Source organism: Zingiber officinale, chromosome 2A, assembly GCF_018446385.1.
Source record: "Zingiber officinale cultivar Zhangliang chromosome 2A, Zo_v1.1, whole genome shotgun sequence".
NCBI classification, from domain to species: domain Eukaryota; kingdom Viridiplantae; phylum Streptophyta; class Magnoliopsida; order Zingiberales; family Zingiberaceae; genus Zingiber; species Zingiber officinale.
Genome location: NC_055988.1, coordinates 74,125,442 through 74,137,158, shown reverse-complemented (window position 1 = coordinate 74,137,158; position 11,717 = coordinate 74,125,442). Strand labels below are relative to the sequence as shown.

At 44.2% G+C, this 11,717-nt stretch overlaps 2 long non-coding RNA genes across 2 annotated transcripts; both read right to left on the bottom strand.

Annotated features, from left to right (window-relative positions):
* Nucleotides 1-1,534: 1,534 nt before the first annotated feature.
* On the bottom strand, nt 1,535-4,074 carry LOC122039708. The gene is made up of 5 exons (XR_006128343.1): nt 3,897-4,074; nt 3,571-3,782; nt 3,409-3,501; nt 3,204-3,338; nt 1,535-1,571 (listed from the first exon to the last, which is right to left on the bottom strand). It is a non-coding gene; the product is annotated as an uncharacterized LOC122039708 (long non-coding RNA).
* A 4,613-nt stretch (nt 4,075-8,687) lies between these two features.
* On the bottom strand, nt 8,688-10,642 carry LOC122039707. Its single transcript, XR_006128342.1, has 3 exons — nt 10,599-10,642; nt 10,394-10,528; nt 8,688-8,724 (listed from the first exon to the last, which is right to left on the bottom strand). It is a non-coding gene; the product is annotated as an uncharacterized LOC122039707 (long non-coding RNA).
* Between the last annotated feature and the right edge of the window lie 1,075 nt (nt 10,643-11,717).

The window sequence follows — 11,717 nt, the reverse complement described above, 5'->3', positions numbered from 1 at the left end:
ATGAATTATCTTTGATAGAAACTAAGTATTCGCTAAAATATTTTCAAGTATTTTTACAAGAAAATATTTTTTTAAAAAAAGTTAAGTACTTCTAATTAAGTTTTTAAATTTATCAAAATCTTTTTAAAAGCTAAGTTTTTAATTAACATATTTTGTAAAGTAAGCCTTTTTATCAAAGTCCTTTTAAAAAAAAGGCTAAGTTTAAAAGCTAAGTACTAAATTCTTTTTAAAAGCTAAGTTTTGAAAGTACTAAATTTATCAAAGGATTTTTTAAAAGTATTTTCAAAACAAAAAATTTAGCTAAGTTTTCTTTAGGAAGACTATAACCGTTTCAAAATTCACGTTTATCTAAGTTTTTTTAAATAGCTCAGTATTTTAAAAAATCTCTATTTTAGCTAAGTTTTTTAAAAAATAAATTATTTTCAAAACTAAATTTCGATGAGTGCTACCCTTCAGGGGAGCTTAAAATTAAAAAGAATAATTTTTTTTTACAACCCTCTCACTACTTGGTATGCTTTTTTGATTTATGTCAAAGGGGGAGAGAGAAGTCAAAGTTAAGAAAGTTAAAGATTTTAAACATAATTTTTATAAAAGGGGAGCATAAGGGAGAGCATGAAGTTTTTTCATAATTATTATATTTATGCTCATGATACTTATGCTTAATTCCTTCATTTTTATTGTTATGTTTTACTTAACTTTGGACCGTGTTACCATAATCAAAAAGGGGGAGATTGTTGGTGCGGGAAGCATCTGACAGTCGAACCTGTGTTTTGATTATGTCAAAGGGTTCAAAGTTATATTGTCTTGTTATCTAACGTGTTTAAATGAACTTGCAGGAAAGTCCTAAGTATATTTAGGCAAAAGTCCTAGCTGCGGTTATGCAGGTTGAAAAACTCTAGGGGGTGGTAACCCTAGGTCCTAGGGGCTGGTAACCCTAGATGAGGAAAAATTCTAACTGCGGTTAGGCAAAGGGAAAACCCTAGGGGGAGATAACCCTAGGTCCTAGGGGGTAGTAACCCTAGGCGGAAAGTCTTGGCGGGTCGAGGGCTTCGAGCAAAAGTCCTAGAGTCAAGGTGGAAAGTCCTGGTGTCGCGAACCAGGTGAAAGACTAGGTGTGTCACGCCCCAGGTAGTCCCTGTCCGAAGAAATTTCGACAGCATCTCCCCTGCACGGCGGACAATATGAAGCTCAGTATACATACATCTCCATACCTCGGCCACACACGGCCGGAATAATACAATACAAAAGAACAAGCCACGCAGTTTATATCAACCTTCCACACAGATATAATATATGATCAATCCACGCAGTTCAATAAGGAAAGACGATATAGAACCTCGAAGATATATGCAGACAGCCTACTCCACTACAACGAAGAAAACAAATCCACGAAGTAATGAAAATACAACCGCAGCGGAAAACAAAAGTAGCAAACCCGAATGTTCAATGTGAAGTCCACAATACAAACCCACAATACAAGTATATAAGATGCAAAAGCAAAATATAATCCGACAAAGAAAATCCTCGCGATAACGGGGCTAGCGACTGGGATCTCTCCTGACGGCCTCAACCTGAAAAGTAGTAACAACGGGGTGTAATCCAATAGATATGTACAGCAACATATAACTACCAGTAATATCCTAAGGTACAGTCTCCTAAACCATAGGACCAGTACAGTCTCCTAACAATATAACAGGTATGCATAGCTGAATAAACGGTAATGAGTAACCAGAAGCATGTAATACAGTTTACAGCAAGAATAATAAAAAATGCATAACTGAAATAAACTGTGCTCACCTGCGAGGCTTGGGCAACTGACTGTCAACATACAGAGATAAAAATAGTCAGAGCAAAAGCATGTATCCTGTATGCATGTCAATCATATGCAATCACCAAAATGCATCAATCATAACGAGTGCAATCCGTGCATATGATGCAATATGACATGGTCACCCCTGTCAACCAGTCAGCCATCTCACACACAATGGTGAGACCGAGTGGGTAGGGCTGTGACACCGTGCACTCTGCCATCACTGCCCCTGAAGAGTGACCGAGTGGACGGGATGCTGTCGGAGTACACCTATCCTCCTACCTCAAACATAGTGAGGGAGCGCAATGCTCTCAACTCCCGGGGATCCCGGCTGCAACCCCACTGTATCGTGCTACCCATGAGCACCCCAGCGGTGCACCACCGAGCAACCTGCCATACACACCCTGAGTGTTGTGCCACTACCCATGCAGTGAAACACGTTGTGTGCAGGCCTATGTAGCCGGCCGACGAGCTCAACAATAATGGAGTCGTCAATCGCCCAGCATGCAATCATGCAGGATGGTGCATGATGCTACAGTATGTCATACCTGAACATAGCCTCCTCCATATATGTGTGTGCCCAAAAGGTAAACGCATATATATAACCATGATATAAACAGCATAAATCCAAAGACATCACATATAACAATGATGTAAGTATCATGAATCCAAGAGCATGTATCACACATGTAAAACAACTAATCCAGTAGAGTAGAGCACTATAACTATGCATCTCTATGAACATATATACACATGGCAAGAGATAAAATATCCAATCCTGAAGTAACGCAACTAACAGATGAAGCATGTGATAGGTATCAACTAGCTAAGACCAAGAGAAAGAATAATCTACTATCTACCACTAGTAAGTATATATAAGCTACACATATCATAAGACATTATCAAAAGATAAGTCAAAGGGTACCCGCCTCAAATAGAAGGTACAGTATCACGCCAAATCCAACGTCGAGACGCCTGTCTCTAATCAGAGTCCTGTGTCAAACAAACCATATATATATTTTATTTAGCTAAATTCAAATGAAATAGCTAAATAAAATTTCCAAAACTAAATTAGGGCAAAATCCTAATCACCACAATCACAACTTACCAATTTAAATCTAATAGTCGATTAGGGTTAGTTACCTAATCCCTAATCACCAATTAGATTAGAAATCCAAAGGTTGATTAGGGTTAATTACCCTAACCCTAACCATTTCATTGGATTTATTCTACACAATTACATCTACGCAATTTAACAACTAATTACAACATGTATCAAAATCCCTCCACATAAATAACTAAGTAAAACCCTAATTCCAATCTAGAACAAGATCATCTAGAATTCAAATCACACCATGATCTACAACTAAGATCGAAAATCCTTACACCATACCTCAAGCTCACAGCCCCTGTTGATGTTGGATCAAGAACACCACAGCACCCAATTCTAAATCCACAGAAACAGGACAGCTCACAGCCTACTGATCCTCTCTGCTGGGTTCACTTCACAATCCAGAACTTCACCTCACTGGTAGATTCATTTGGATCAAATAGTAGATCAAACCATGGAAATCAAAGATCGCACACCCTAATCTTACCTTAATCGTGACCTTAATCAGCAGCAAGGAAGATAAGGTCCAAGATCCCTATCGCTCACCTCCAGAACACAACCTCCCTGCTGGATTTCTCCCCTACCATTCGGATCAAGGTGAGATCAAGATTGGAATCAATCGGATCAATAAAAATCGGTGATGCCTTACCTTCAAGATTACGGCTAGGGCACACCTTTGCCTTCGCGATGACTGATCGGAGCTGACAGAGGAGCTCTAGGGCACAGTTATGCAAGGGATATGACTCAGGTGAAGCTAGCCCCTATCTTGAACCTTCGGTAGAAGCCCCTCGCCGACGATCGGGTTGGCACCGAGTCGATCCAGTGGCGTCGATCGGGGAAGAAAAGGATCGGCAGACTCGGCTGAGAAGAAAGAAATCGGAGATTGAAGGAAACCAGAGGAGGAGAGGATCGGAACCCTTATGCTCCGAGCTCCGATCTGCGCCGACGATGCCGAGAGAAGATCAGCGCTCTCACCTAGGGCTGGAGGATATCACCCATGTCCGGATCTGTACTGGCGACTGCTCCCCTGGGTCGAGATCGACGATCGCCGGAAGTCCATCTGGCGACTGCTCCACTGGGTCGAGGTCGACGATCGCCGGAAGTCCATCGGATTTGCTTCATCCGCGAGAGATGGAGAGAACAGAGAAAGGGAACGGGGGAAGAAGGGAAGCTCGGGTTCGGCGATAGGTTTAGGGAAAAGAAATAAGAAAAGAAAAGTATTTATATTAAAACTTTTCCTCACTTAAACGGGTATTCCAAACAGGTTTTATCTGTACCCGTAATTGATCCCCTCAAAACCCATCGTACGAGCTCCGAAAAATTCCCAGAAAATTCCTAAAATTCCGGAAAAATTTTATAAGGCTATTTCCCAAATAACCCTATTATTTAAATTTTCCGAGATCTCACATCCTCCCCTACTAATAAAAATTTGGTCCCCAAATTTCTCTATAACCAACAGCAAACACTAGAATATAACCAACGGTATAGATACTGAAAGAAACTCTAACCCACATACCTCAAGCAAAAAGATGAGGGTATCGAGCTCGGATCGTATCCTCGTGCTCCCATGTAGCCTCCTCGTCAAAATGATCCTGCCATCCGACTTTAACTAGTCGGACAGTCTTGTTCCGTAGCTGACGCTCCCTGTGGTCCAGAATCCGTACCGGGACCTCCTCGTAAGTAACATCAGGCTGAATAGGAACAGATATATCTGACAGAACACGTGCCGGATCGGATACGTATCTCCTCAGCATAGATACATGGAATACATCGTGAATGCCAGCTAGAGATGGTGGTAGCGCCAGACGGTAAGCTACTACTTCAATCCTCTCCAAGATCTGGAATGGTCCAATATATCGGGGAGCTAGCTTACCTCGGAGACCAAATCTCTTCACCCCTTTCGTGGGTGAAACTCTAAGAAATACGTGATCACCAATGGAGAACTCCAGGGGTCTCCGTCTCTGATCAGCATAACTCTTCTGACGGTCCTGGGCCTCTGATATCCTCCGTCTGATAGAGCGAACCAGCTCTGCATCCTGCTGAGCTCTCTGAGGTCCTACCAACTGAGCCTCCCCAACCTCTTCCCAGAGGATGGGTGTCCGGCAAGGCCTACCATACAACGCCTCAAACGATGCCATCTGGATAGCCGAATGATAGCTGTTGTTGTAGGCGAACTCCACTAATGGCAGGTGGTCCTCCCAACTGCCCCCGAAGTCCATGACACAAGACCTCAGCAAGTCCTCCAAAGTCTGAATGGTCCGCTCTGACTGTCCATCTGTCTGCGGATGGAATGCCGTACTGAAACGGAGCTGTGTGCCCAAGGCCTGCTGCAGATTCTGCCAGAATCGGGACGTGAATCATGGGTCTCTATCTGATATGATGCTCAAAGGCACACCATGTAATCTAATAATCTCACGACAATATAACTCAACTAATCGATCCAGAGAATCAGTCTTCCGGATCGCTACAAAGTGTGCGGATTTGGTTAATCGGTCAACGATTACCCAAATCGCATCATGGCCTCGACGAGTCCTAGGCAAACCAACCACGAAGTCCATAGTAATGTGCTCCCACTTCCACTCGGGAATAGGGATCCTCTGAAGTAATCCAGCAGGTCTCTGGTGCTCGGCCTTCACCTGCTGACAGACCAGACATCTAGCAACAAACTCCGCGATGTCCTTCTTCATACCGTTCCACCAATAGGAACGCCTCAAATCCTGATACATTCGGGTCCCACCTGGGTGGATAGCAAATCTAGAACGATGAGCTTCCTGAAGTAACTCCTCCATGACCGGGTGAGACTGAGACACACACAATCTGCCTCGGAAATAAACAATACCCTCGTCATCTTGTGTAAACTCGGTCATGTCCAAGCTATCTGCTAATGAATCAGAATCGATCTCGGCTGGGCCTCTCGAATCCTCATCACGATCGACGATCGAGCAACCATGGTAACAAGAATACTCTGCTCTGTCCTCCTGCTCCTCAAGGCCCAACTCGGAGAATCCTAAATCAAGTCCGTGACTAAAACTCTGTGACAAGCTAAAGTCCCTCTGGACTTCCTAAGCATCAGCAACCACATTAGCTTTACCGGATGGTAGCTAATAGTACAATCATAATCCTTCAGAACTCCATCCATCTCCTCCGTCGAAGTTCCTTCTGGGTGAAAATATATTTGAGACTCTTATGATCAGTAAGAATCTCAAAAGTAATACCATAAAGATGATATCGCCAAATCTTCAAAGCAAAGATAATAGCGGCTAGCTCTAAATCATGTACTGGGTAGTTCTTCTCATGCTCCTTCAACTGACGAGAAGCATAAGAGACTACCCTACCGTGCTGCATCAATACAGCGCCCAAGCCCTGAAGAGATGCGTCTGTATAAAGTATGAATCCGTCATCACCAGAAGGTAAAACCAAGACCGGTGCTGATACTAATCTCCGCTTCAGCTCCTGGAAGCTGGTCTCGCAAGCCTCTGACCACATGAACTTCACGCCCTTCCGGGTCAGACGTGTCAACGACATAACAATGCTGGAGAAACCCTCAACGAATCGTCGGTAATATCCAACCAAGTCCAAGAAACTGCGGATCTCCTGGACTGACTAAACTGTCCTCTCGGAACAGAAACTCCGGACGCTACATGCTGAGCCTTCAGCGAATAGTTTCGGCTCAAGTGCCCAGGCAGTTTGCAATAATAGCAAACTGACTGTCCCAGGGTGCATGCAGAGGTGATGTGATCTAGGGATCCGCATCTAGTGCAAAAAGAGTCACTAGTGGACTGTTTCCGGTTTTGCTGAGCAGACCGGGAACATCCTGATGAACAGCATCCTGACTTCTGGGGTCGGCCAGATGACCTAGAAGTACTCTGACCCATCTGAGGGTGATTTCTCTGCTGCTGCCCAGTAGTCTGTGGCTGCTGGATCCGTCCGGAAGTCCGATCAGTCTACTTTCTTTTCTTATCTGTATTTGCTCTCTACTGAGCTGCCTAAATCATAAGAGCTCTATCCAGAGCCTTTGTATATGATGACTGACCAAAATCGGCAATATACACCTGAAGATGCTCGTCCAGTCCCTGGACAAGCTAAAGCATACGAGATCTGTCATCGCCAACCAACTCAGGACAGAATCCGGCCAACCGGTTAAATTCGGCATTATACTCCATCACTGAGCGGTTATTCTGTCGAAGACTCAGGAAATCCCGCCGACGTGTCATCTGATACGCCCGGGGAAAACACTGACTCTCGAATGCCTCTCTAAATCTCGTATATATAACAGGCTGCTCGCCTATAATCGAGCGTCTCTGCCCCGTCTCGTAAGTGGTAGCAGCCAGCTCAGCCTTCTCCCACTCGGAGCAGGCCATGTAAAAGAATGTCCGCTCCATAGACTCTATCCAAGATTGAGCCACGCTCGGATCAGTCTCCCCGCGAAATAGCGTGAATTGGCTTTTCACCAACTCCGCCAAGGCTGGGATCCATGCTCGTGCCACAACCATATCCGTAGATATCGCTGCGGTACTGGGCAGAATCACTGGAGTTGATCTTATGGGTGGTACTGATGGATAGGTTGGAAGAGGTACCACTGGTGCTGCCACATAAACAGGGTAGGAACCACTAGTGGAACTACAGAGTAGGCATAAGTAGGGACGACTAAAGGTACGATGGGCGGTACCGGGTAAGATGTAACCGGTACTGCTGGTGCAGGTACCGAGTATGTAGTAACCAGCACAGATGTCTGTGGTGGTACCGAGTACGCAGTAGGCACGGCTAGAGAAGGTGCCGAGTACCCTGTAGGTACTACTGGCGGTACAGGCGAGGTAGGTACCTCTGAAGTCGGAACCGTCAGGATCTGACAGTCTAACGTGGTCACAATACCCTGAGGAGTCTATCCCTGACGGAAAGGCTCAACCCTAATAGAACTCTCTGGAGACTCTGTCTCTAGAGAATCGATCGCCCTCATACATGTGTGACCACGTTTAAGTACTAGAACACGTATCATATATGTAAAAAATGTTATCCAGATATCACTACAGGTATGAAAACTATAAAATTACCTGATTTACCTATTTGCCGTCTGGAGATATCCTGTCGCTGCTTAGCCCCAAATAGAACCTCGTCAAAATACCTCGGAATTCCGAAACGATAAAATCGACGAAAATGTGTACAATCCGAAATACCGAGAAATGCTCACGAAAGTAAGCCTCGTAAATCCGAAACCCGACAAGTAGGTATCGCAAAACTTGTACGAACTAGGATCAGATACGCTCTGATACCAAAAATTGGTATCAGATAAACCTCGAAAATCCAAAACGAAGAGCAAGTATCGTGAGCCTGCTCTGATACCAAAAATTGTCACGCCCCAGGTAGTCCCTGTCCGAAGAAATTTCGACAGCATCTCCCCTGCACGGCGGACAATATGAAGCTCAGTATACATACATCTCCATACCTCGGCCACACACGGCCGGAATAATACAATACAAAAGAACAAGCCACTCAGTTTATATCAACCTTCCGCACAGATATAATATATGATCAATCCACGCAGTTCAATAAGGAAAGACGATATAGAACCTCGAAGATATATGCAGACAGCCTACTCCACTACAACGAAGAAAACAAATCCACGAAGTAATGAAAATACAACCGCAGCGGAAAACAAAAGTAGCAAACCCGAATGTTCAATGTGAAGTCCACAATACAAACCCACAATACAAGTATATAAGATGCAAAAGCAAAATATAATCCGACAAAGAAAATCCTCGCGATAACGGGGCTAGCGACTGGGATCTCTCCTGACGGCCTCAACCTGAAAAGTAGTAACAACGGGGTGAGTTCAAAGAACTCAGCTGGTAATCCAATAGATATGTACAGCAACATATAACTACCAGTAATATCCTAAGGTACAGTCTCCTAAACCATAGGACCAGTACAGTCTCCTAACAATATAACAGGTATGCATAGCTGAATAAACGGTAATGAGTAACCAGAAGCATGTAATACAGTTTACAGCAAGAATAATAAAAAATGCATAACTGAAATAAATTGTGCTCACCTGCGAGGCTTGGGCAACTGACTGTCAACATACAGAGATAAAAATAGTCAGAGCAAAAGCATGTATCCTGTATGCATGTCAATCATATGCAATCACCAAAATGTATCAATCATAATGAATGCAATCCGTGCATATGATGCAATATGACATGGTCACCCCTGACGCCAATCAGCCGTCTCACATGCGATGGCGAGACCGAGTGGGTAGGGTTGTGACACCGTGCACTCTACCGTCACTACCCCTGATGAGTGACCGAGTGGACGGGATGCTGTCGGAGTACACCTATCCTCCTACCTCAGACATAGTGAGGGAGCGCAATGCTCTCATCTCCCGGTACACGATGATGGGGAGGGATCCCGACTGCAACCCCGCTGTATCGTGCTTCCCATGAGCACCCCGGCAGTGCATCACCGAGCAACCTGCCATACACACCATGAGTGTTGTGCCACTACCCATGCAGTGGTCTCGCTGTGTGCAGGCCCTCATGTAGTCGGCCGATGAGCTCAACAATAATGGAGTCGTCAATCGCCCAACATGCAATCATGCAGGATGGTGCATGATGCTACAGTATGTCATACCTGAACATAGCCTCCTCCATATATGTGTGTGCCCAAAAGGTAAACGCATATATATAACCATGATATAAACAGCATAAATCCAAAGACATCACATATAACAATGATGTAAGTATCATGAATCCAAGAGCATGTATCACACATGTAAAGCAACTAATCCAGTAGAGTAGAGCACTATAACTATGCATCTCTATGAACATATATACACATGGCAAGAGATAAAATATCCAATCCTGAAGTAACGCAACTAACAGATGAAGCATGTGATAGGTATCAACTAGCTAAGACCAAGAGAAAGAATAATCTACTATCTACCACTAGTAAGTATATATAAGCTACACATATCATAAGACATTATCAAAAGATAAGTCAAAGGGTACCCGCCTCAAATAGAAGGTACAGTATCACGCCAAATCCAACGTCGAGACGCCTGTCTCTAATCAGAGTCCTGTGTCAAACAAACCATATATATATTTTATTTAGCTAAATTCAAATGAAATAGCTAAATAAAATTTCCAAAACTAAATTAGGGCAAAATCCTAATCACCACAATCACAACTTACCAATTTAAATCTAATAGTCGATTAGGGTTAGTTACCTAATCCCTAATCACCAATTAGATTAGAAATCCAAAGGTTGATTAGGGTTAATTACCCTAACCCTAACCATTTCATTGGATTTATTCTACACAATTACATCTACGCAATTTAACAACTAATTACAACATGTATCAAAATCCCTCCACATAAATAACTAAGTAAAACCCTAATTCCAATCTAGAACAAGATCATCTAGAATTCAAATCACACCATGATCTACAACTAAGATCGAAAATCCTTACACCATACCTCAAGCTCACAGCCCCTGTTGATGTTGGATCAAGAACACCACAGCACCCAATTCTAAATCCACAGAAACAGGACAGCTCACAGCCTACTGATCCTCTCTGCTGGGTTCACTTCACAATCCAGAACTTCACCTCACTGGTAGATTCATTTGGATCAAATAGTAGATCAAACCATGGAAATCAAAGATCGCACACCCTAATCTTACCTTAATCGTGACCTTAATCAGCAGTAAGGAAGATAAGGTCCAAGATCCCTATCGCTCACCTCCAGAACACAACCTCCCTGCTGGATTTCTCCCCTACCATTCGGATCAAGGTGAGATCAAGATTGGAATCAATCGGATCAATAAAAATCGGTGATGCCTTACCTTCAAGATTATGGCTAGGGCACACCTTTGCCTTCGCGATGACTGATCGGAGCTGACAGAGGAGCTCTAGGGCACAATTATGCAAGGGATATGACTCAGGTGAAGCTAGCCCCTATCTTGAACCTTCGGTAGAAGCCCCTCGCCGACGATCGGGTTGGCACCGAGTCGATCCAGTGGCGTCGATCGGGGAAGAAAAGGATCGGCAGACTCGGCTGAGAAGAAAGAAATCGGAGATTGAAGGAAACCAGAGGAGGAGAGGATCGGAACCCTTATGCTCCGAGCTCCGATCTGCGCCGACGATGCCGAGAGAAGATCAGCGCTCTCACCTAGGGCTGGAGGATATCACCCATGTCCGGATCTGTACTGGCGACTGCTCCCCTGGGTCGAGATCGACGATCGCCGGAAGTCCATCTGGCGACTGCTCCACTGGGTCGAGGTCGACGATCGCCGGAAGTCCATCGGATTTGCTTCATCCGCGAGAGATGGAGAGAACAGAGAAAGGGAACGGGGGAAGAAGGGAAGCTCGGGTTCGGCGATAGGTTTAGGGAAAAGAAATAAGAAAAGAAAAGTATTTATATTAAAACTTCTCCTCACTTAAACGGGTATTCCAATCAGGTTTTATCCGTACCCGTAATTGATCCCCTCAAAACCCATCGTACGAGCTCCGAAAAATTCCCAGAAAATTCCTAAAATTCCGGAAAAATTTTATAAGGCTATTTCCCAAATAACCCTATTATTTAAATTTTCCGAGATCTCACAAGGTGGGTCGTGGAGGGGACATCCAGCAGAAAGTCCTGGAGCATCGAGCGCTGAGCAAAAGTGCAGTTGATCTGGAGGATCAACTGGCAACAGGTAAACTCTCCTGAGTGGAGTAGGTGAGGATGCATTCCCCGATGGGGGAACAGTAGACATCGGTTCAACCTAGGGTTCCCGGACGGAAATCCGAAGTCAGAACCG